This window comes from Marmota monax, unplaced genomic scaffold (genome assembly GCF_021218885.2).
Source record: "Marmota monax isolate L192 unplaced genomic scaffold, Marmota_monax_Labrador192_F-V1.1 WCK01_AAM20220418_F8-fsc00051, whole genome shotgun sequence".
Taxonomy (NCBI): domain Eukaryota; kingdom Metazoa; phylum Chordata; class Mammalia; order Rodentia; family Sciuridae; genus Marmota; species Marmota monax.
This window is the reverse complement of record NW_026695202.1, coordinates 15,192,893-15,217,773: the sequence shown is the minus strand read 5'-3', so window position 1 is coordinate 15,217,773 and position 24,881 is coordinate 15,192,893. Positions and strand designations below refer to the sequence as shown.

The following is a 24,881-nucleotide window of genomic DNA, read 5'->3' as shown; positions in this document are numbered from 1 at the left end:
CTAACTGACTCCATGATTTCTAACAGGCCACGGCCACTCTCCTGGCCCAGCCGTCCGGCCTCTGCCCCTCTGCTGTGTCTCCCCCAGGCCAACAGCCCCCCTGGACACCTCTGAACAGGTCTGCCTGGCCCCCAGAGCACCGGCGGCCTGGGCCTGGGTGTCCACCCGGCACCACCTCCCTCCCCAAGCCCCACCTGGCCCCTGTGTCCTGAGTGGCCTCCCGGCCCCTCTCAATCCCTCAGGCCAGCCGCTGCCCCACCCCCACCAGGTGCAGGCCATTCCCTGGTCAGGAGGGTCGGCTCCTTCACCTTGAGCTTCAAAGTCACCGTCCGCAGGCCGGGCCCGCCCTGTGGTTCTGACCCCCCCCAGACGCAGTCCTGCTTTTTCTCCCCATTCCTGCCCGCAGCTATGACCACAGTGCCTGGGCAGGGCCTGGCCCTCAGTGGGTGGGCTGCAGCCCTGCACGGCCTCCCAGCCCCTGTCCATCCACCTCTGCTTCTGGCCCCTGACTACAGGAGCGCTGTGCGCGTGCAGCCTGGGCTCAGGTGTGTGTGTAGCCTGGGCTCAGGTGTGTGTGCAGTCTGGGCTCAGGTGTGTGTGCAGTCTGGGCTCAGGTGGTCATGTAGCCTGGGCTCAGGGGGTCATGCAGGCTGGGCCCAGATGTGCATGTAACCTGGGCTCAGGTGTGCGTTCACCTGGACCGAGGTGCACACGTAGCCTGGGCTCAGGTGGGCACTCAGCTGGGCTGGGTTGGGCATGCACCTGGGCCCAGTGTTTGGCTGGGGCAGGGCACACCCGCGGCTCCCCTTGTCTGGAGCAGCCCTGTTTGGCCCTCATGCTGTGGACCGTCCGCTGGTGCAGAACCTCCTCCTCTGAGCTTGGCTGCCCCAGGCCTCGGGAGCGTGGACTCTCCTGAGTCTCGTCCTTTGTCCCCGCTGGCCTTGCCCCTCCGAGAGCTCTCAGGGTCTCCTCCCGCTGTGCTTGTCCTGGATGTCACCAGGCATGGGGGCCTCCCCCACCCGCCTGCTCCCCGTGCCCTGACCTGGGCCTGTGCCTCTTGTCAGCTCGGGTTCCTTGGGTCATTATTTCCTATCCACGGCTGCCCTTCCCCATGGCCTCTGCGCTCTCCAGCCGGCCACTCCCCGATGGCGGCATCTGTCCTGCTCTCCGTCCCTGGGCCCACCTCTGACCGTAGGGCGTTCTGCTCTGTGCCCCAGGGTCCCTCGTCTCCACAGTGTCCCTCCATCTTGCAGGTGCCTCACTGTCCCTCCTCCCTCGTCGTTAACCCCGCATCTTCCACATCCTACTGTCCACTGCTCGCTCCGCTTCCTGGGCTCTCGCCCATCGCCGGCCCCTGGAGGACCCACCAGAGTCCAGAGAGGAAGCCAGCGACATGGTGCATGGAGAGGGCAGGGCCAGCACCTGAGAGTCCTGCTTGGCCAGACCTGGGGCTGGATGTCCCCTACTGGGGCAGAGGTGTCCGAGGGAGATGCCTGCCACTTCCTCCTGCCCCCTTTTCTGGCCTTTCCTTCCTTCCAGCACCCACTCTCACCTACCCTGCTCCCCTGAGAACAAGCAGCGCACAGAGGAAGGAGAAGTTTGGCCAAAGGTCATCAAAACAGCCTTACAGCTGACTCCCAATGTGCTGTGTGACCTTCAGGAAGCCACACAACCTCTCTGAGCCATAGCTCCTACTCACCTAAAAATGTAAATAATCTTCCTGCCACCAGGAGCTGTGGTGTGGGCCCCGAGGTGACCCTGTGACTGGGAGACAGCTGCAGGGAGGGCTGAGCACGGCTGCGCTGGAATTCCTGCATCCTTCATCCATGTGGATGTCCGTCCCCAGAGAGAGGGCGCCTGGCCATCCCCTCTGGCCTCTCCCATTGGCTGCGGCTCCGAGGTCAGGCCCTCAGCACTCAGATGTGATGGGTTGATTTGATTAAGGTCCTTGCCACCCGCCTCTGCTGCGAGGGAGGGCGCTGGAGGGAGGCGCAGGCCTGAGGGAGGCCGGCATTAATGGAGATCATTATGCTCCCGGCGGCTAATCCGCCGAGGGAGGGATTGGCTGCTTAACTCCACCTTAATGCTCTGCTTCAACCCAGAGCCTTTCCCATGACGTGGGCAGAGCAGCCGGGCATGGCCATGTCCGCACGGCGGCCTGGCCCTGGGGGCTGCAGGCAGCAGAGGGAGGGGCGCGGCTGGACTCCCTGCCCTCTGGCCTCCCCGCCTCCCCTCTCCCTTCTCCTGGGCTGGGCAGGCTCCTCAGGCAAACACCCCGGGGTGCGGGGAACTTCCCCAGGTACCGACTGCCCGAGCCCCTCGCTTCCCCCTCCTCGGCTCACCGTCCAGGACTAAGACCCCAGCGCCCTGGGTCCTGTCTGGGCTGCTCCTGCCCAGCCTCCCGCTCACCCTCGGCGGGATCCAGCCCTGGCTGGCCCTTGCCACCTGCGCCCGAGCACCAGTGGCACCTCATTGTCAAGGCCTCCGTGGCTGGGCGCCACCCACCCCGCAGGCTGCTCCTGTGGAGGAAGCCCTGTCTGCTGGAAGTTCCGGGCTCAGGGCAGCCAAGGCCCACGCGGTCACCCCACCCCGTCCTCCCGCACAGCTGGGCTCCAACTCCAGGGACGTCCAGGGCCAGCACTGCGGGCACCAGGACAGCCCGATCCCTGCAGCAGGCCCCTGGGGGTGCCTGAGAGGAGGGCTGAGGCTGTGGCGGGGGGCAGAGGCCAGGTCCTGGGCTCCTCCTGACGCGTCCCGCCTCCCACTTCTTCCTGACACGAGGTGGCCCAGCCCAGACCCACGCCAGCCGCTGGACCACAGGGGAGTGGGCTCAGCACGGTGCCCCCAGGCCTCTTGGTTCCACACTGTCCCCTGGGAGGCTCATCCTGTGGACTGTGGAGGCAGCAGGCAGAGCCTCCCTCTTCAGCCTCCTCACTTGGCCAGAGGCTTAGCTGGGACTGATGGCCCCGTGGCACACACAGAGGCCCAGGCCCCCAATCCCACCACACCTGATCCCCAAGGCCAAGGGCAGGAAGGCCCTGGCAGAGGCCAGGTCAGAGCCACAGGTACAGGAGATCCTTGGGGACCCACGGGCTGACCAGCCACCTCGGAGTGGAGGCTCTGTGCCTCTGGGGCTCTGCACCGTGGCAGGGGACTTCCCCTCCTCAGCACCAGGGTCCCCCACCGTCCACGGGGCAGGAAGCTGAGCCCCTCCTGGGGACCCTGCCCGGGCCTCTCCCCCAGGCCAGGGCCCCCCAGTGGAGGACGACCCCACGAGCCCTCGGTACAGTCATCAGTGCCCTGCCCACAGCGGCAGCTCGCAGGGCTCCGCATGCCACAGGCGTGCACACGTGCAAACCTCGCCCAACCCCGCCCGGGTGGCTTGGGCCTCTGATCCCAGGAGAGTCCGAGCCATTAGAAATCCCAAGTATGTCACAGGCCACCTCGGGATGTTTGGGTAGCCTCCATCCACTGGGGACAGTCCCATCATGCACCAAGCCTATCAGGCCCAAGCACTCCCCCTGGGCCCCTCCCTCATCTCATGGCTCTCCCTCCACCCCTGCCTCATCCCTGCCTCCAACCAGGATCCAGCCACTAGGACCTCCTGGCTCTTCCTCAGACCCGGGTCCTGGCCCTCCCCGGGCTCCAGCAGGGTCCTCCCTGCTTCACACCTGACCCCTCAGAGAGGCCACCACCAACAGGATCAGAGCAGAGGCCAGGGGCTTCCCACTCTGCCCACAGGCCAGCCTGAGGCCCGGGAACCAGGGCCTCGGGGCGCCTCTCCCTCCACGCCCTGCCCACCAGCTGGAGGGGCTGCGGGGGGGTCAGGGCCGGGAAGGGCCTGGGCAGGGAGCCTTCAGGGCTGGACTGAGACAGCTCCCAATCCTGGCTCCCCAGCTCGGGGCGACCCCGGGAACCTCCAGCGGCCCCCGGTGACCTAGGGAGAGCCCAGTGTGGCTCTCACCTGCTCCTGCCCCCAGGACTGTGTGGCCCGCTGGCCACTGTCAGAGCCGGGTGCTCAAGTTGGCGGCTGAAGCCGTCAGAGGCCAGGGTTTGAGGTGACTGGGGAGGGGGCTCCTGGAGGAGGAGGAATTGGAAAGACTCTTTAAGCCCAGGAGGAATGTGGACGGGCAAGAGGGCAGGCCGGGCGGAGGGGCAGGCGGAGGGGCAGGCGAGGCCCAAGGGAGCCGAGGCCAGACAGAGGTTCCCAGCCGGGCCCTGGCCGGGGGCCAGCAAGGGCTCAAGGACATGCCCACGGCTGGGTTGGAGCGTGTGGACACCACCCCTCAGCAGCCAGCCCTCAGGACAGCCCTCGGTGCTGGGCGCCAGACTCGGTTCTGCCCTGGCCAGCGCCTGCTGCTGAGGCAGGAAGTCAGTGTCGCGGGCAGCCCCACGGGCCCAAGCCACCATGGAGAAGTTCCGGGGAGCTGGGGGCTCCCCAAAAGGCGCCCTGGTCAGGCCTGTTGCTCAGCCACACGGGGACGGGAAGCCCCCTGCAAGGGCCCCAGGCGTGACCAGGACGGGCCAGGGAGGGCCGGGGGAAGCCAGGGGAGGCCCAGGAGTGGCCTCAGTGGTGGCACTTCTGCCACCACCCTGCCATCTTCACAGCCCTTTCGTGTCAGCCTGCAGACGAGGACACTAGGCTCAGGGGGCCAGGGACCTGCTGGGCGGGGCAGAGCTGGCTTCTGGCCTCAGGTTCCCCCAGGTTCCCCCACCAGGGCTGGGGTCGGGGCCCAGAGCCCTCGGGGAGCGGGCAGAAGACTAACATGTCGGGCTGGACTTTGAAAGTCACCGGCCCCAGGGGAGGGGGGTATGGATGAGCCAGGAGAGGCCAGGTCAATGTGCAGCGGAAAGTTCCAGAAGGGGCTTCCGTGAAGGCACGTGAGCTGCTAGGATGGCCATGGCCCTGGGGCTGGCAGGGCCCGGCTGGCCTCGCTGCAGAGGCCGCCCCACCGGAGCCGCCGTGGAAGCCCTGACAAGGAGCTGATTGTGTCCTGAGCTTTGATTTAAACCCTTAATGGATTTTTTCCACTCCATCAAGAGGCCCCGGGGTCCAGGATGATAACGCAGATCCGACCTGATGCGGCTGAGCCAGCTCCACTCCACCCCTCCCAGCCGAGCCGGGCGACACAGGGGAGCTCGAGAGCTGAGGCCTGTCCATCCCGGGCCCCCCAGCGGGTGACAGTCATCCTGGCCGCCGTCCCACGTGCCCCACTGCCACGCCCTGCAGACGTGAGCACTGTCCACTGTGGTCCCGGGCGGGGAGAAACCCAGGCTCCAGGGCCCGGTTCCCACACCAGCCCGAGGCCTGTGCCCTTGCCAGGGCGTGCCCCGTCCTCCAGGGCCCTGTGGCCAGCCGCTCTGCACAGCCTCCCTGTGGGTGGAGGACACCTCGCCCCCGGCCTCTCCCAGCCCTGGCCCTTCCGCACCAGTCCCCAGCCCCCAAGGAGGGCCGGGGGTGACATGCTGAGGCCCTGTCTCGTCCTGGTCCTCGCCCCTGTTCCTCCGCTGCTCCACCCTGATGGTAACACGCAGTGACAACAGCAGCTGACACATTTGTAGTCTCTGCAGGTGCCCGGCGCAGCGTCCAGCGGCTCCCACACGTGAGCCCCCGGAGTCCTCTCAGCCCTTCTGCACGGAACACACACCATATGCTGCCGTTTTCCTGCTGAGGTCACTGAGGCCCAGAGAGGCTGAGGCCTTGCCCAGGGCTGCACAGCTCCCAGTGGGAGCACCAGGGGGAAGCCTTAGGCCCTTCTGCCCCTGAGAGGGGACTTCTGATGGAGGAGAGCAGCGGCTCCTGCTGCCAGCGTCTGGGGACAGGAGCTCCAGATGTGCGGCCCCTCCCCCCTTCCCTGCTGTGGCCACTTCTCTACCGTGAAGGGCCCAGGGGCCCCGCAGCCCTCGGAGCCCGAGTCACCTGGGCCGTGTGCGGCGCAGTGTGGGACGCCGGGAGGGCCGCAGCTGGGCTGCAGAGGCCCGCGCACAGCCGGGCGCGTCCTGCTTTGGGAGGGTGCAGACCTGGTGCCTGGCCTGTCCCCTGTGCACTCCTGGGTCTCTTCTCCGGCCCGGGATGGTCTGCCGTTGGGCGCGCAGGTCATGGGGTTGGCTCTTTGGGTGAGTGGCTTGTTTCTGAGCTTCAGTTGACCTACATGTAAAATAGGGGGGTAACGCACCCCCTCAGGGCTGCCAAGGACTCGGCACTTACACAGTGTTTGGTTGGTGCCTGCAAAGAGCAGGTGCCTTACCACCTGCTCTGCACCTAGCCACACCTGCTGCTCTCTGAGCCCCCTGGCCTCAGGTGGCCACAAGCCCCTCCTCCACGAGGCTGCTGCGTCTCCCGCCCTTACACCCACCTGCCTCCCACTCCAGGAGTGTTGTGCCTGACCAGGTAGAAAGTCTTTCCAACTTGCAGTACTGGGGATGGAAACCTGGGCCTCCTGTGTGCTGGGCGAGTGCTTTACCACTAAGCCACAAAGGTCCCTGCCCCTTTTAAAATTCTATTTTGAGGCAAGAACTCACTAAGTTGCACAGACCGCCTTCTTTCTTGTCCCCTTCTTGGGCCTCCTCGTTTTCCTGCTTCTGCTCTTGGCTGAGACCTTCCGTGAACAGGTGCGGTGGTGTGGGTGCCCTCGGCTGGCTCCTGAGCTGGGGGAGCGACTCCAGTCTTTTGTTGTTATTATATTTGCTAGAGGCGTCATAAGTATCTTTTATCATGTTACGAAATCTCCTCTATTCCTAGTCTGCTAAGCGTCTTTAAAATCCTGCCTGGGTTGAATATCATTAAATGCTATTATTAAATCGACTGAGATCTGCATATGATTAGTTATTATAGACTAATGGGGTGAATTACATTAATTGTCAAGGCCTCATCGATCCTGCCTTCCGAGAGCAAATCCAGCTTAATGAAGACGAATTGTTCTTTGCATACATAGCTCCGTTGTGTTTGCTAGTATTTTATTTAGGATTTCTGTATTTCAGTTTTGGTCTCTAATTGGTCTTAAATCTCCCTTTTATATTTACTGCTACATTGAAAATCGCTCTGAAACCTGCTGGCTTAAGGCTCGCTGATCTCATCTCGCGTGGCTCTGGGTCAGGGATCCAGGCTGGGCAGGGTGGGCCAGCCCTGAGCTCTCGGCGGCCTCGGCTGGGAGACCTCGAGTCTGCGAATGGAGTCACATGAGGCCATTGGTTTATGGGCCTGGCGGTCGGTGCTGACAGTGGACTAGGGCCCTGGAGGGGCTCTCAGGTGACACCCACAGGGAGCCCCCCATGAGCTTGGGCTTCTGCACCCAGGGGGAAGGAGAGGAGGAGAGAGGAGGAGGGCCAGGGGCATTCCCTGCACCCTTTAACCCTTCTTAGGTCTAGCCCACAGCTCACACGCCATCTCGTGCAAGCTCTATGCTGGTTCTGGAGGTCATCGGACTCCTCCAGCCTCCAGCTAGGGAGAAGAGTGTCAGTCCTCCCTGAGAAGAGCATGTGGACGGGGCAGCTGTGTCTGGGAACCCACCTGGAAATGCAGTCTGTCCTCTTCTTTTGCAGGTCCTCACCAGCTCTATGTATGAGGCTGCGTCCTGCCTCTAAAACAAATAGGAAAGTACTCCCACTGACCGACTCTGTGCATAAACTGTCTGCACGGCTCTCATTTCTTCCCTAAGTGTTTGGCAGAGTCCATCACCGAGGCCACCAGGACCCTGAGAGCTTGTGGAAGGTTCTGAATTATACATCAAGTGCTTTAATAGATACGGGACTAGTCTAGCTTGTCATCTTCTAGGTCAGTTTTCCTCTGCTGCACCCTGACAACCTGTCCTCTGCTCATTCAACTAAATTTAATTTTGTGGACATGAGAATGCCCCACTCTCCTCCCCCAACACGGTGAGGTCTGCAGACACGTCTCTTTTTCATTCTTGCTATTGCTTCCTATTTTCTCAACCAATCACACGAGATAGTTATCAATTCTTTTGCATTTGAAAAAAAAAATCATATATACTTTTCTGATTTTTTTACTATTCTATATTTCTTTTCCAATTTTATTCTTTTTAGATCTTTCTACTTTAGGGGGTTCACTCTGTTGTTTTGGGGATATAGGGGGTTGGTCTCTTGAGATAGATGCTGAGGTAACTTCTTTTCCCACCTAAAACACAGGTTTTTAGGCTATTTTTTAAAGAGCTGTCTTCGCTGCTTCCTGCATATTTTGATGATTTATTTTTATTATTGCTCAGTCCAAAATATTTTCTGATTTCCAATGTGACATCTGGTCCAGCTCATAAATTTAGAAACAGTGGGAATGTTCTGATCGCCTTGTAGTTACTGGTTTCTAGTTTAATTCCACTGAGGTCAAAGAAGATATGATTTTCATTACTTAAAATTTGTCAAGATTTGCTTTATGGTCTACATATAATCTATGATGGCGTTCTGTTTCCTATGTGCTTGGTAAGAATACAGATTCACTTGTTATTTTATAACGTTCTGTATACACCTGCTAGGTTACGGGGTTTTGGTTTGTTTGTTTGTTTTGTACCAGGGATTGAACCCAGGGACACTTAACCACGGAGCCACATCCCAGCCCTTTTAATATTTTATTTAGAGACAGGGTCTCACTGAGTTGCTTAGGGCCTCACTAAGTTGCTGAGGCTGGTCTCAAATTTGCAATCCTCCTGCCTCAGCCTCCCGAGCCTCCTGGATCAGGGGCGTGCGCCACACTGGGGTTAGGTTTCTTAGTCATGTCTGTTCTCCCCTGACCACCTTTCCTCTGCTCATTCTATGGTCGCTAAGTCAGAGACGCATTTACCTCCCTGTCTCTTCATCCTTGAGTTCTGTTTTTTTGCTTTATTTGAGATGTTGCTGTTGGTTCCCTCTGAATTTAGAGTGGGTTTGCCTTCTTGCTAATGGAAAATTGATCATGACAGAGAGTCCCTCTATAACTCTCTTTACGATTCTGCCTTAAAGTCCACTTGGCCTGGGGGGATGCAGCAAAGCCTCCTCTCTCTTGGCGGAGTTTGTGATTTTTCTCTCTCAAGTGGGTTCGGGTCAGATGTCTCCCTAAGCCCCGTGCAGCTGGGGTTTAAAAGCCAATTAAGCAAGGTGCTTTCTGGCTTCCAATACGAGTGCCGCGTGCCGCTTTTCTGTTTGCCCCTCCTGGTCTGTGACTATTTTTAGAACGTTAGACATTTCTTACTTTACCGTTTCGGCGTCTGCCGGCTCGTTGGCTCCACAACCTTTATTTCCTGTTAGTGGTTGCCCTGGAGATTACAGCCTGCGTTTCCCACTGAAGTCCAGTTTGAACGGACACTTTCAGCACTTTATAGAAAATGCAGACATCAGTCGAGCACCAGTCTCTATGCCCTGGAACGTCCTTTGTCCTGGGGGCTGCTCCGGCCTGCCCCTCCTCTGGCTCTGCATCCCCCACACTGACAAGTCTTGGAAGTCCCTTCCACCTGCGCCATTTCTTCTACAGCAGGATCTTTCTAGAAGTTCCACGAGCAGTAAATTACCCGGGCTTTTTTTTTTTTTTCTTTTGGTCTGAAAATATTTGTGTTTCCTTTTATTTTGGAAGGATTTTTTCATAAGGTACATGATTCTAGGTTGAAAATTATTTTACTTTCTGGTTTTATTTTCAAAGTTTTTAATTGACAAATCCTTGTGCGTATTGGGGGGTCGGCTGGGACGCGTTGCTATGCGTGGTCAGAGGGGAATGGTCAAGTGGGCCAGCGGCCATCCTGAAGCTGCCGCTCGGCAGGTGTCTGGCTCCTACTCCGGGTCGGGGTCCTGGGGCAGTCCTTCTCTGGCTGTGTGAGTCTCTCTCTGTCTTTGGTTTGGGGCAGTTTCCAGGACGCACCTGTGTGCGGTCGGAGCTCCTCATGTTCTTGGATCTTGACCTGATGCCTTCATCAAATCTGAAAAATTCTTGGAGAGTCTTTTCAGACGTTGCTTCTGCCTGATTCCATGCTCTTCCCCGTTCAGGGCTGTTTTGGGCCATCTCTTCTGGAACATTCCTTTTCTCCTCCCTGCTGCTCTGACCCTCTGCTCCCTGGCTGACAGTCCGCTGACCCTCCACCTGCTGAGGTCAGTTCCTTTGTGTTTCAGATCCCATTTCCCACCTGCCCCTGTGTCTGCACAGTCCAGCGTCCTCTGTTCTGCAGAGTAGCCGCGGCCTCCAGGGTGGACCTTTAGCTTTGCCTCCCCCCATCCGGCTCCTGCTCTCTACGCCCGATGATTCTTAAACGGAGGTGAACGTGGAATCAAAGCTCACAGAGCCTCTTTAGGGCACCACGGTCCTCCTGAGGACTCTAACCCAGGGGGCGTTCACTTAGGAGGGACAGCGCAGCCGGCCCAGGCCTGGACGGGGTCTCAGCTCCAAGGAGGGGCCCAGCTTGGAGACATCCAGGTCATCAGGGGATCTGAGGAGTTCTGGGCTGTCCTGGGCCATCTCTTGGCCCCAGAGGCACCTGGGATCCACCGGGCTGCACCCCGCCTGGCTGACTGGAGTGGTGAGGCTGGGTGTCCCCAGGCCCCAGCCCATCTGTCCCTGGGCAGCTGGCATGCCCAGACCCAGCTTTAACTGGCCACTGACGGAGCCCCAGGCCCTCCTGGCAAGGCCCCCGACTCTGCCTGAGCCGCTTGCCCACCGGCCAGCACGTCCTCACAGCCCCACCCCCTGGCTCAGGGGGACGGTGGGTGCAGAGGGGGACACTGGCAGCGGCCTGGAGAATGTGGACCCTGCTTCGTCCTGTTACAGGGGGAGGCAGCACAGAGGCCCCTTCACGCCCCAGTCCCTGAGGTCAAGGGAGGAGGATGTCAGTCACGCTCAGAGCCAGAGGCAGGTGCTGACGAGGGGCAGGGAAAGGGACAGAGGGGTCCTCTCAGAGAGGGGAGGGACAAGTGCCTCTCCTGCACCCCAGTTTATTGGAGATCCCAGAGAAGGTTCCAGAGAGTCCCACCCAGGCCACCTCTTGGCTTCTGACTGACAGCAGGGTGACGTCCGACCCTGAGGTCCCCACTGCCATGACCACTCTAGATCCCCTGGCCCCTGCCCACTGGTCCCAACTGGATTCTGGAGCGTGTTGCAGGTTTTGTGGTCGGGAGGGACCATCCCTACCTGCCGGAGCCTGGTCCCAGAAGTCTCCCCCTTGGTGTCGCTCGGGTTCCTCATCCCAGGGCTCCTGCTGCCCGCGTTTCCTTGTGGATAACAAGTAGTTTGCCAAGGACTGTGACGTCCCCTGTCCACTTAGGCCAGCAGGGCCGCAGTGAATTGCTCTTGGGGGTCAGCACAGTGGCCCGTTTGACTGAATCATTCCCTGGACCTTGGTCCCCATCTTCGCCTATCTGTCCCCAAGACTCCTAAAGCTCCAGAGGATTTTCCCCACGTCGAGCCCCTAACGGCTCCCCACCACCCAGGCCCTGCTCCTGTCCACCCCTCAAAACCCCGTCACCCGCTGTGGCCCTGGGTCTCCCTTCCGGCCAGGCTGAGCATCTTGGGACAGCCTGACCTACCTGTCCCCAGGCCCCCAGACCCTAACCCTGGTCGTGGGGCCAGCTCAGAGCTGCCATCCCCCCAGAGGTGACGGAGGAGGGGCAGAGGTGGGAGGCCACAAGGAGAAGGGGAGGCTCGCCCTCGGGGACGGACTGGTCCCAGCCAGCAGCTCCTCCCCACTACCCTTCCCTTCCCGCTGGGATGCTGTCGGGTCCCCTGACTTCTCTGAGGTCCGCCCCTCCCCCTAAGGTGGGTAATGACCTGCCCCCTGAGGGCTGCTGTGGGATCCCAGTAGGTCACATCAGGTGACCCGGTGGCCCTGAAGCAGCAAACCCCATGTCTAGGCTCCTGTCACGGGACTTCGATTTCTCCCCGGGTCAGAAGCCCGAGCGGGAGCTGGAGTCCTTTCTAGGGTTGCTGTGACGATGGCCACAGGCCACCTCTCCCCGGTGCTGGAGGAAAGAGTCCAGGCGAGGGCTGGGCTGGCCCTCCAGGGCTCCGGACAGCGTCCTTCCCGCCTGCAGCCCCTGTTGGGTCGGCAGCTGTGTCACCCGGTCCCCCCACCCCCCCTTCCTGCATGTGCCTCTGTGCCTCCCGTGGCCTCGAATCAGGACCCCCCCCCCCCGTCACTGGATTCAAGGCCGATCCTGATCCTCATCTTAAGGAATCACATCTGCCAAGACTCCATGTCAAAATAAGGCCACATTGGATTTTCAGGCTGGACATGGACTTGGGGGAGGACATCAACGCCCTTCGGGAGCTCAGGCGGTGTCTGCGGTGAGATGGAGGAGGTGCCACGCGTCAGAATCTCCGGGGGAGGCTGTGCCCTCCTCGCGGGGTCCCCTGGACATCTGGTGAGCCCTGGCAAGGGGTCCCTGGTGGCGGAGGCTTGATCTGTGACGTCAGACAAATGACATTTTTTGAGCCTCATTTTCTCCTATTGGCAAAATGGGGTGATGGACGCTGGCCTGTCCGCCCCAGCTGACCAGATGGTGCTGCGGCTCAAGATCATCTTATGGGGGCTCACCTAGGCGCTCCTCTAGAGAGTGGACACAGGGGCAGCATCCCTGTCCTCCTGGAGGCCCCATCTGTGGGCAATAGAGAGCCGACAGCAGGGATGGCGGGTGCTGGGAGAGTGGGCGGCCCCGGGCTGCTGCCGCGGGGGGCGCGGGGGCTGCCCAGAAAGACCCAGAAACACGTGGCGCAGCTGCAGCCCCATCTCCAGGTCCCTCCAAGGCGCAGGGGACTTAATCAGGAGGGAAGCTGTTGCCAGCTGTGTCCACGGGCTGGAGAGACCGACTGCGGCACCACACCAGTCCCCTGCCCGCGCAGATGAGCCTGGAGGACAGGGACGCGCCCCTCCCAGGAGGGCACCCGTCCAGCGGCTGATTATCTCTCTGCACTCAGCCAGGGGCCTATCGAGGTCAGGCGCTGGGCGGCCCTCTGCAGCGGGCTCTGCGGAGCAGACTCCGGCCCCTCTCCCGCTGCTGACTGGGGTCCTGGGCACCAGCTGCCCGGGAGAAGTGGACAGAAGAGCAGGTAGGGCCAGTGGCACCCCATGTGGTGTGTGGCACTGGGAAGGCGCTGGGCGGGAGTCAGAGGCGCTGGCCTGGTGGGAGTCCCGACCCTGCCACACACCAGCCGCCCATCTCGTCCCCCCCAGCCTGGCCGGGTTGCCTGGGAGTCAAATGAGGCTGAGCCTCTACCTTTCGCGTGGACGCCCACCCTCCCCACCCCACGGAAACCTGGCTTCGGGGGCGGGTGGGCTCCGTGCTGAGCGGTCTGGCCCGGGTATTGACCTCCTCAGGACTTCCAGAAAAACACAGAAAGTGGGTTGCAGAGTCTGCTGTAGCGTCAGACTCACGTGCGTGGTTTATCTGAGGTTAACTGAAATATCCGTGTCAACCTGTCACTGCGCCGCCTGCATGCCGTAGCAGGGAAACCAAACTGGGGCCGCGAGACCTGATCTGGGTCAAATCGGGGGCCGTACTGGTCCCTGCTGGACCCCCGCTTCCTGTCAGGACTGGCTTATTCCTCTGGAGCAGGTCTGGGCTCTCCGTCGGGTTTGGCTGTGGCAGCCCTCACCAAACACATTTACCGGAGACGCCACGTCCCTGATGGTCCTCATGTTCAATGCTGGGCTGTAACAGTTAGCTTGTGCTATGTAACAAAGAAGCCCCAATCTTGGGGGCGTCGAGTCACGATGGTGTATTTAGCTCACGATTCTGGGGCTGCCTGGGACGTCCAGGGTCTGGCTGGGCGTGGCCCCTCTGTGCAGGGCTTTCTCATGCCCCGTGGCTAGCTGGCAGGTTGGCTGGTGGTGGCATGACCTAGGATGGCCTTGCTCGTGTGTCTGCTGAGAGGAACACTTGGTGTCCCTCTCCAACTGGCTGGCTGGGGCTCATTTACTTGGTGGCCTCCGTGTCCCACATGCAGTCTGAGTGCGAACCCAGGTACATAGGGCTTTCTAAGCCCCTGCTTGGCTCACACTGAGCAGGTCACAAGGCTGAGCTCCGTCAGCGTGGGAGGGAAAGGTCCAGACCAGGGAAAGAGGAAGGGGAAGACGATGGGGCCATTTTTAGGCTGTGGTTATCTTAGTCTGTTTTCTGTTGCTATAGTAGAATCCCCGAACGGGGTAATTCGTGCAGGAAAAAGGTTTACTTGGACGCATGGCTCTGGAGGCTGGAGGCCCGTCCAAGACAGGGCGGCTGTGTCTGCTGAGCGCCTTGTGCTGCTTCCACTCACGGCAGAAAGCGGAGCCAGAGCCCGAGGGAGAGAAGCTCAGCATGGGCGGCCCCCGCCAGAGCCACCGGATCCCACGGGAACTCATCCAGTCTGCGGGAGGGAAGCCTCACTCACCAAGGAGGGACTGCCCTCCACCAGGGCGCAACCCACGGCCCAAACACCCACACCAGACCCGGCCCCAGCGAGACTCGGCCGCACGGGGACAGGCCTCAGCTCTGGGGCTGCCTGGGTCAGGCGGGGCGAGGTGGAGACATGTGCACAGAGAGGCCTGAGGACACGGTGGCAGGAGAGGTGCCGTCAGGGACAGCGTGGGCAGGTTTGCTGCCTGGTGACACGGGGACACGTGCTAGCACCAGCTAAGGTGCCATTAAGAGCCAGTTCCACTGGGTATGGGTGCCCCTTGCTGGGTGACAGGTGGCCTTCACAGCAGAGCCTCCCGGAGCAACAGGAGCCTCTGAAGCACAGAGTGGCCCCGGCTGAGCCCCGGGAGGGTGCTGGCCCCGCGCCTCTCCCTGGGCCCGTTTCTCCGCTGAGCGGCAGGGTGGGTTGGCGCGGCCTTCTGCCCGCTGCTCAGCACCTGGCACAGGACACTCAGGGATAGGAATCAGACACGACCCTGCCCACCGGCGCACAGTCCCCAGGGCCCATGGGTGATGGGACCCTCAGCAGGGGCTCTGGAGGCCAGAGCCAGGGCTGGGGTGGGGCGGTGCCCAGGCTCCCTTCCTGCAGAGCTGCGACCCTCAGGCCCACGCGCACAGGGGACTGTGGGGACGCTGGCCCCCGTGCCTGCAGGGGAGGCTGCTGCCACTGGCTGCCAGCCCGAAGGCTCCAGGCGGCTGCTCCAACATCCAGCTGAGACCGGCCCCAGGCCGCCCGGCTGCAGGCGGAGTTTGGGGTGCCCCAGGGCAGCCCCTCCAGCACAGAGGACGAGCCGAGGGTCTGGGGGCCTGTGAGTGAGTGGGTGTGAGCGGGTGGGCGTGGCTGTGCTTGCACATGGGAGTGCCCACGTGCGAGTGTGCATGGGTGCGTGTGCACTGGGCACGTCCTGCACTAGGGAGCCACGGCCGGCTTCCCTGTGAGTCTTCGGTGTCCTCGTCCCAGGAACAGCTTCTGAGGACAAAGGAGCCCTTTCCCAGCTTGGGCTGCCCCGGCTGGAGGGGGCAAGGCCTGGCAGGGGGGCTGCAGCCTGGGTGGCCCCGGCCTGGCCTCTGCTGGGAGGCCTGCCGGAAGCCCATCTGCTCTGCGTCTGCTGGAGGAGGGTCCGGCTCTTCCGTCCCATCTTTCCCTGTCTGTCCCAAGGCCACCGCCTCGCCCTGGGGACAGCCCCACACCTTCCTGAGGGGTGGATGGGCGCTTCGTGCTCCCACACCCAGAGTCCTGTGGCTTTGGTCTGCTCAGGGTGCTGTCAGAAAACGCCAGGGGCCACCGCGGACAGGGGCCAGGGGCCACCGGAGGCAGGGGCCAGGGGTCACCAGAGGTAGGGGCCACAGGGGGCAGGGGCCAGGGGCCACCGCAGGCAGGAGCCAGGGGTCACCGCAGGCAGGGGCCAGGGCTTACGCAGCAGACATGTGTTTGCAGCCTGGGGCTGAGGTCTGCCCTGAGGTGCGGCTGCTCACACCTGGCTCACACTCCTGCCTTGTCCTCACAGGGGGTGACAGACCTGTCTCTTCTTCCAGGACACTAGTCCCATAAGGAGGGACCGGCCCCTTGAGCTCACCACCTCTCAAAGCCCCACCTCCTGATGCCACCCCACCGTGGTCAGGATGCCCTCAGGTGAACCTGGGGGACCGACGTCCAGACCCTACGCTGGCCAGTGCCATTCACCCCTCGGTGAACACCTCCTAGGGCGGCACCATGCCCGCCGCCCCCAACCTCCCTGGCACCCCCTCCCCCGTCCCCCCACCAACCCCCTCCCGCCCTGGTGTGTGCCCCCAGGCTTCCTCCAGGCACCGCTGGACAACTCAGAGTCCAGGCGAGTCCCACCTTAACCTTCAGACGCTCTGAACCCAGAGCCTCGCCTCCCCCAGTCCAGTGAGGCGTGGCCCAGGGCCAGGGACTGGTCAGTTCCCCTGGCCTCCCTCACCCTCCCCAGTGTGGGTGTGGTCCTGACCCCCGGGGCCTGGCTGGGGCCTGGCTGGGGCCCGATGCGGCTGTGAGCCGGGGTCTGCTTCCTGAGCATCTCTGGAGACCCCCTCTGTGGGTCCCTGGTGGGCAGTGCCTCCCTCTGCCTTAGTTTCTGGGTCTAACTGGACTGCAAGAATGAGACCCTAACCCCTTGTCCCAGTCCAGACCTCAGGGAGGAGCCCAGGAGGTCCCCGGGACGGTGTCGAGGTCGGGGTTGGCTGCTCCAACGGAGGCCCCAGCACAGAGCTGTGGCTCTGACGGGCAGCATCCAGGAAGGCCCAGGAGGGGCCCTGCACCTCTGGTCTGGCTGGAGGGACGCCAAGGCCAACCATCACAGCGGCCAGGCCTCCGCTGACCACCAAGGTGGCCTCCACCTGCTCGTGTCTGCCTGGACCCCAGAGGAGGAGGCATGTGAGAGCCAGTCCCCCTGGCCAGCGCTGGCCTCTCGGGCTGGCCTTGCTGCCCAACTCAGCCCAGGCTTGCTCAGCCTACCACGCTGTCCCCAGCCCCACGTCCAGCCTGCTGCCTGGAGACCTCCCCTCCACCAAGGCCTGGAGGGAGAAACTGTCCCAGACAGGGACGTCCATAACCCAGCCCAGGCAGCAGGGGCCAGCCAGAGCCCCGGGAAGCCCCCAGGACAGGGACCTTCGGGGACCAGTGCTTCCCCAGGGATGGCTCCTGTGACAGGTCCCCCACACCTGTCTCCCTCCCTGTGCTGACTAGGAGGGGGTCAGTTGGTGGCCCGTTCCTCCTCCAGGGCTGGGGTCCCTCCGCAGGAGGTGGGCACCCTGATCCTCATGAGGGTGTGGCCCAGGCGCAGGCTGTGGTGATGACAGGCAGCATCAGGAAGGCCCAGGCTGGTCCCCCGGCCTCTGTGTCCTCAGCCGGGGCTCCAGGCTCCTCCCACGCTGCGCCCCTCTGGTGACCAGGACCGCTTACCTCTCGGCCAGCCCAGAGCGGACAGCTGGCTCCAGCCCTGGCTCAAGCAGCACCTGACGGACGGGATTCCCGGGAGGCCCTGGAGGTGCTGGGTGCCGTCCAGCGGCCGTGGCCAGCGGGAGGAAAGGCTCCCGTCCCGCAGGGAACCCTCTCGCCCTCCGGCCAGCGTCCCATGTCCAGCTGGGCCCAGCCCTTCTGGGAGGCTGGGACTGTCCCAGCAGAGAGACACTGAGTGGTCAGCACGACCTCACGTCCTGGACGGGAGCCTGGACGCTGCTCCGAGCACTTTCCCGCGAATTGCAGCCTCCTCAGCGGGAGCTGCTGGCCAGCTGCTGGGGACAGGGACGGGGACGGGGAAGGAGGGAGACGAGACCTCCCATCTGACCTGGCGCTGGGCCAGGCCCTGGTGCAGACGGCCCCCCGTGTCCCCTCCCCACAGCCAGGTCTCCTCGGTTACCCCTCAGCAGCTCTCCAACCACAGGGCCCAGGGCCTGGTGGGAGGGGAGCCCGTTCACAGTGAGGAGCTGGGCTGGGGACAGTGGCCTGCTGGATCCCGGGTGGACAGCCACAGAGCCGCCTGTCCATTCAATCACTCAGCACTCGACAGCCAGGTGCCGGGAGGCGGGTGGCTCGGGGTGGCCCACTCGGTCAGGGCGCTTGCCCCGGGTACTTACCTTCCTCGGGCTCTGAGCCCTCTGGCCCTTGGTCTCTGGATCTGTAAAATGGCCCTGAGCAGTGTCTGCCGTGAGTGGCAGGCGAGTGGCCTGAGATAGGACGCGTCCAGGGCTGGGGAGGGGCTGGCACAGGTGCCACGCGGAGCCCGGGGCAGGGTGCTGGGGCGGGAACGTGGGGACACAGTCCCTGCCTCCAAGGCGCACAGGACCTGGAGAAGCTGGCCTGGGGACCTGACCCGTGGTCGTCCTTCAGCGCAGGACAAGGGACGTCGTACTGGGCGCCACTGGGGTCGGGAAACAAGAGGTTTCGTCCCCTCCGTGTGCCGAGTGTGGGGGACGTGGCGCAGGGCTTGAGGGACCCCTCTGGACCCCTGCTGGGTCCCCGCGGGGCTCACTCCACTTGCCCTGCACCTTGACGGCGTCTGCCCTCCCTTCCCGAAGTGACCCCAGCTCCCGGCTCAGTGGCCGCAGGACCCGGCCGTCCTTCAGCCTGTGTGTGAAGCAGGGATAACAAGGCCCACCGTTCCCAGGACGATAAGAGAAACGAGCGAGTTAATGGCTCCAAGTCACCTGCGACAGCCACCCCATGTCACCAGGTGACGGCAGGAAGTGGTTACCTCTGAGAAAAATGTGTGGGCACCTCTGGGTGGAGGCCGGATTTTACAAACGTCCAGCACGATGTTTGTCCTTAATGCTCACCCCTGAGCCTGCCACCCACCTCACATTTCCTTGTGTCCCAGAAATCTTAGTCCTGACTAGGTTTAGAGAAAGCTACACGTGACCGCGTCGCCTCCTGGCTCCCTGTATCAGTCTGTTTTCTGCTACTATAATGAAATACCTGAGGCAGGCTAACCTTGTAAAGACAGGAGGTTTATTTAGCTCAGAATTGTGGAGATTGAAAGTCCAGAGAAGATCGTGTGGCTCAGGAAGGAACCCATGGCAAAGACAGAGTCGGGGGGGGTCCCCCGCAAAACCCAGGAAGCCCGAGAGGCGGGCACCAGCCTCATTCTTATCACAAGTCACAAGAACTCAGGGGTCCCAAAGCCCCCTGACCCCTTCAAGGTCTTGCCCCCATGACCTGAGGACCTCCCACTGGGCCCCACCTCTCAGAGACCCCAGTGCCCCCAAATTGCCACACTGGGGACCAAGCTCCCTGCTGGTGGCCCTTTGGGGACACACTCAAGCCACAGCAGTCCTCTCCCAGAGTGGCTCCCCCCATAAGATCAGCAGAGGGTGGGGACAGTGTCAGCCCCGAGCTGGCCCCGAGCTGCCGGCCAGGCCTGTGCCCCGTCTCCTTCCTTGGTGCCTGTTCACAGGAGGCTCTGCCCTGCCGGCCAGGGAGGCCCGCAGTGGCCAGAGCGGCCACCTCCCCAGGGAAGACCACGTCCTGGGGGCGAGCGGCGGCTCTCAGAGCCTGAGACACGTCCCCATTTGTCCCCGCTCAGTGCTCAAAGGACAGGCAGGCGGCTGAGTGGCCGAGCAGGGCGGCCAGGGATGGTGGACGCGGAGGCTCTGGACGGTCCCTGCACGGAAGGGCTTCCTCCCGCTGGACGGCGGGGGGAGGGGCCCAGGTGTCCCTCTGGCCCCTTTTCCTAGCTCTGGGAGCTGCCTCGAAGGTGGCACAGCCCGGTCCTGCCCAGCCCCTCCCAGGTGTCCTCACCTTGGCTGGCTTGGAGAGCGGGGCCAGGGTCACTGAAGGCCAGTCAGCGTGACGACAGTGAGCCTCTCCTCGAGGATGGGCCTCTGCAGCCTGGGAACTCCTGCTCCTTGTTTTTTGTGTGAGGAAGCTCAGAGAAGGCAAGGGGCACCCCCAGGGTCACACAGCAGGAGGGTGCAGGAGCTGATGTGAGAATCCCCTGCTGCACCGGGAAGCCTCTGGCCCTGCTGTGTCGTCTTAGGCTAGACCCCGTGTCCTCTGAGCTAGACCCCGTGTCCTCCTGGCCCCTGAAGCCCTCGGGGTCGGATCAGCAGGGCCCTAATGTGCTGCATGTGACGGGCTTTCCACAAGCTTTGTCGGGGACAGGCGGCTCTGAGGGGACACGGAGGTGGCATCGTCAAGACACAAATGATGAACCTGCAGAGGCTGAAGGTCACCCTGATGGCAAGTGGCTGGGCCAGGGTCACCCTCCCCATCCTCCAGGGACCTCGGGGGCAGCAGAGGTGGCACAGCCCCTGTGGGCTGGCGCTCTCGGGCTCCTGCTCCCTCCCGCCAGCCGCGGGCACAGGCAGCGGTACTCACAGGGCGCAGGGCGCAGGGCGCAGGAAGCTCAGCTTCTCAGGCTGTGCTTAGGTCCTCAGGGGCCAGGCCTGGAGGAGCAAGGTCACCTGCTTGTCCCAGAGAGGGAAGTAAGGGCTTCAGCCGCGCCCACAGGACCTGGCTGCAGGGGATGGGGTGAGAGGACGGCGCTGTCCCCGAGGCCCTGTGGCCTGTCCTGTTGGCTGTCATTTAGACAGACATGCGACGTTTGGTCACTGTCCTCTGGTAGGTGCCAAGGTCCTGGGGCAGGCCCTGGTGGAGCCCTGTCCCCGGTGCGCCCTGGCTCCTGGCCGCTGCCTGGCACAGGGTGGGACCCACAGAAACCTGTGGAATAAACGGTTCATCCATGAAGAGCTCCTTCTGTACCTGGGGGTCACACTGCCCGGCGGGAAGGGTGGGCACAGCCGGACACACACAAACACCCCGCAGGCCTCCGTGAGCCTGCGGGGTGGCCCCGGGTGAGGACCCGTCCCCTCTGAGCCTCCGTGACAGGAGTGAGGCTGGCCGGGTGGGGGAGGGGCGGCACTGACATGACCTCGGGGGCTTTGGTGGCAGCTCTGGGAAGGCCTCAGGGTGGCGGGCGGGCTCTCTGGATCTGGAGAGGAGCTGCCAGGAGGGACCCGAGGACTCGGCCTGACGTGGTGCCGGATGTGTGACATCGATAGAGCAGGGTTGGTGTCCCTGGGCTGTGCAGCCAGAGGAGGGCTCAGGCCGCCGGGAGGGGACAGGTGAGGACTGTGGGCACCAGGTGGTGGCCATGTGAGGGGTCAGGGGAGTGAAGGGGGGTAGGGGGACGAAACCCAGCAAGAGGTGGTGGAGACTCGGGGGCCGAGGCCACCAGGGGCCAGCCCCGCTGCCTGAGGGGTGTCTGATGGGTAGGGAGGCCCTTCCCGCGGGGGGACAGAGAAGCAGGTACCAGGCTCCTCCCGCCCTCCGTGCCCAGCGCCTGCCCCTTCCTCTCCCCTCCCGTCTGCCTGGCCCCTGCCCACAGACCCAGGCCCCACCACTCAGCCCAGTTCCCAGCACAGCGTCCAGCAGCTTGGTGGGCGCCGGCTCTCCGTGTCCCTGCCGTGTCCATGCCCGTGGGCTCCACACCTGGGGACCCAACCAAGTGCAGCTGGTGACATTTGGATAAAAAGCTGGAGTCCGCAGGGCACAGGGCGTGTTTGGTCACCAGTCCTTAAACGACACGAGGGCTGCCCTCGCAGAGCCGAGGCGGGCACTCCAGGAGGCCCAGAGGCGGGGGCTGAGGGCTCCACAGAGGCTGCGCCCCTCTCGCCGGGGCCTGAGCACGGTGGCTCCGTGGCGGACTCTCCTGGCCACAGGCTGTGCTCCCTGACCCTGCACTGACCACTCACCCGTACCCCGTCCAGCCACAGCCACAGCCACAGCCGCTCCAGTGCCTACCGCCCCTCCTCAGCCCTCACCCACGGCTCCTCGCGGCTGTCCCTGCCCCCCGCCCGCCCACAGCACCTCCTGGGCGCCCGGCCTCCGTCACCTCCACACGTGCGCAGGGTGTGGCTGCGAGGCCTGTCAACAGGGGCCTCTGCCCCAACAGCCAGAGGGGAGGGGAGGGACAGGCCATCTGAGGGGGGCGGCTTTCTCCCCAGCGCAGTTCTCCGCCTGCGGGAGCCAGGCTGCGGGGCTGTCCCCAGCACCTCCACTCTGCCAGACGCTCTCTCCTCTGCAAAGCCACCTGGCCATCGTCCCCAGGGATAGGGCCGCGTGGCTGGGGCAGTGAGCTGTGTCTGGTCCTGGGACGTGATGCACAGTGCTCAGGCTGGAGCCTCGGGCCCACCTGTGGGCACAGGGGAGGCCGGCAGAGCGGGAGGCCGGCAGAGGGGAGGCCGGCAGAGGGGAGGCCGGCAGAGAGGGAGGCCGGCAGAGGGGAGGCCGGCAGGCGACGGCCCTCGTCAGGGCTGCAGTGACCCTCCCGGCTGGACCAGGCGACTTCACACATCATTATCTGCCGTGGGAAGAGCAGCCGCACTTGGGGTGCGGGGAGAATTAATTAAAGCTGGGGACGCTCTCTCAGGCAAGGCAAGTGACAAATGTGCTTGTTAATAATGCATCAGTGCCAGCTGCTGACGTGGCCAGGCTGCACCACGCCTGGAGAGCCTGCAGGGGTGGCCAGTGGTCCCTGACCCCAAGGTGGCCGGCCCAGGACCACCCGGGCAGCTCCACACACGGTTCAGGTCCGGGCTGGGCCCCGTGGGGGGAAACTGGGGTGACCCAGCCAAGCTGGGAACAGCCTGGTCCCCCGGCCGTGACGGCCAGGGCTGAGTCTGGCGGCTGTACCTGTCACTTAAAGGGGGACAGGAAGTTGGCAAGGTGGCCTTGCCGTGCTGGGGACGCTGGGCGAGTCCTGCCCTTCCTGACCCTGTCTCCTGGCCTGCAGCAGGGGCCACGTGGGTCTTGGAAAGTCACCGGCGGGTCCAGGTTCTGGGCTGCAACTCAGCAGGGGGTGCCCAGGCCACCCCAGGTGCTCTGGGGCAGGTGGCTGCCTCCTCTCTGGGGCCGGGCAGGGGTCTAGAGAGACGGGGGCACACAGTGACTCTGCCCAGGCCCACTCGCACCCAGGGAGGAAGGCTAAGGCGTGCAATCTCCAGCTGCCCGCTGTGTGGCCTTGGCAAGCCGCTTAACCACTCTGATCCTCCCTGCCCTTAGCTGAAATGGTACAAAAATAACGCCTTGCTCATAGCAGGCTGTGGGCAGGTCCCTGAGCCTGGAAAGCAGACTCCTCTCCTCTCCCCTCTGCCAAGGGAAGCGGGCGTGGCTGGCCCTGGTCATCCAGGAGAGCCCAGACGGGGTGTGCGGGTGTCCTAGGCCACAGGCACGCTCTGCCTCAGCCCTCTGACCCTGGCCACGCCCGTCGGGCCCTGGGGCAGCTGCCAGAGGGTCTCACTCACCACAGAGGTGCCCAGTGGCCTGGCGGCAGCTGGCACACAGCCACACAGGCCAGGGGCCACGGGCCAGGGCTGCGGCTCCGCCCTGCTGCCCAGCCTGGCAGCCCTCCCCACTGGGAGCCTCCCCAGGATGGAATTCCAAAGGCTGAGCCTCCGCCAGAGGGTCTCCTTTCCCTGGGCTTCGTGGAACACAGGGTTTTGCAATAGCGGAGGCCGCTCCGAGAGGCCAAGCCAATCAGTCCACAGCAACAGGAAAGGACGCCCAGCAAGATCCAAGAGGCCGGGTTCCGCCTGGGCCTCAGGGACCAGAGCTGCTGACCCCTGGACAACCCGCTGCAGCCAACCAGCTGGAGCGCGGGGCCGAGCCCCAGATCACGCAGCGGCCCGCCGAGGGGCCAAGCAAGAGCGGGCACAGAGGGGGAAACTGAGGCCCGGGGGCAGAGCCCGCCGACCTTGCTCCAGGCTGAAGTCGGGCCAGGCGGGGGGGACAGACCCAGGTCAACCCCAGCTCGACCTCTGACCCTGGGCAAGTCACGTGAGAATGCGTAGCAGTGACTTCTGGGGTGACTGAGGACTCCGGAGGCCGTCTGGGTGGCACCACAGGGCACAAGGCACCCCCTGAGCAGAAGCCCTAACAGGCGTTTATTGAGCCAATACTCTGTGCCCGGCCGGGAGAGAAGAGAAAAGGCACATTTGTGCCCCAGACCAACCTAAGGAGAAAGGGCGGAGCGCACCCTTGGGGCAGTTAGTGACCTGCCTAGGCGCTGTGGTGGCCATGGGAGAAGCCCGGGCAGAGATGCCCCAGTCCAGCCTCTCAGGAGCTGTGCGGCCTTTGGCCCATTACACAACCTCTCTGGGCCCCCCTGCTGCAGCTAGGAGAGGAAGGCGTGGCCTCTGTGAGGCGTCATGGTCGTGGGGGCACTTGCAGGAGCAGGTGACCACAATCGCTGTTGTCATGGCTGTTCCCCGAGGCCTGTCCAGGAAGAGCCGGGCTCTGTGGGGAGGGCCTGATGCCCACACTGGGCTCAAGCATCAATGTGCATCAACTAATTCTCGTCTCTGCTCCGGGTCTGAGGCCCCTCGTGTAAGAGGTCAGCCGTGACCGTGAGAGCCGCCAGCCCCGGAAGACGGCTTAGACACGAGGGCGGGCGGGGTTGAGAGGATCCTGCCGTCCACCCTCAAGCTGGGGGCTCCCGAGGTGCGGGTGGACACTCACGTCCAGCAGGACGGGTGCTCCCTGCCCACTGCGCTTGACAGATGAGGTGGCAAGGCTGTGGGAAGTCGCCAGGGGACACAGCCCATGTCACCAGCTGCTCTGCGGCTGGGGCAGCCTGGAAGCCAGGCTGCCACCTCAGGTGTCACCTCTCTCCACAGTTCCTTGTGGTGACATAAGGACAGGATGTGACACCCTTGGGCTCTCTGTGACTTAGCTCAGGTCACCAGGAGCAGAGCCTGGTGTCACCGTGTGCTTCTGAGGAAACGGAGTCTGGGGAGGCCAAGCCAGGGTCCAGTCCTGGGGTCTCCCGGTGGCTGTCCCTGCAGCCCCCGCACCCTGCGGTGCTGGTGGCAGATGTGCTCCCCCTGTGAGCCTGGTGGGGGCACCTGAGGGCTCGGGGCCAGCAGGCCAGCGGGCAGCCTGGGGTCGGGCTCGTCTCCGGGGCTCTGCTGCCCACGTAGGTGGCAGGGCCCTGCTGCCCGCTCCTCCTGGCTGCTGGGTGCTGTGCCCCTTCTTTCCTGCAGTGGTGGCCTGGCAGGACCCCAGG

At 63.3% G+C, this 24,881-nt stretch overlaps 1 protein-coding gene across 4 annotated transcripts in view; it reads left to right on the top strand.

Moving 5' to 3' along the window:
• Positions 1-24,881, top strand: part of Shisal1 (shisa like 1) — a 95,087-nt gene that overhangs the window by 10,042 nt on the left and 60,164 nt on the right. The window contains exons 2-3 of one of the 4 annotated variants that reach the window (XM_058574222.1): positions 12,191-12,327; positions 12,881-13,012. The exons of 1 other annotated variant lie outside the window; for it this stretch is intronic. The gene's annotated coding sequence lies outside the window, so the exon portion shown is untranslated. Of the gene's footprint in view, positions 1-12,190; positions 12,328-12,861; positions 13,013-24,881 lie in introns of those variants that run through there. 2 more of the 4 variants (XM_058574224.1, XM_058574226.1) reach the window with 2 other exon arrangements.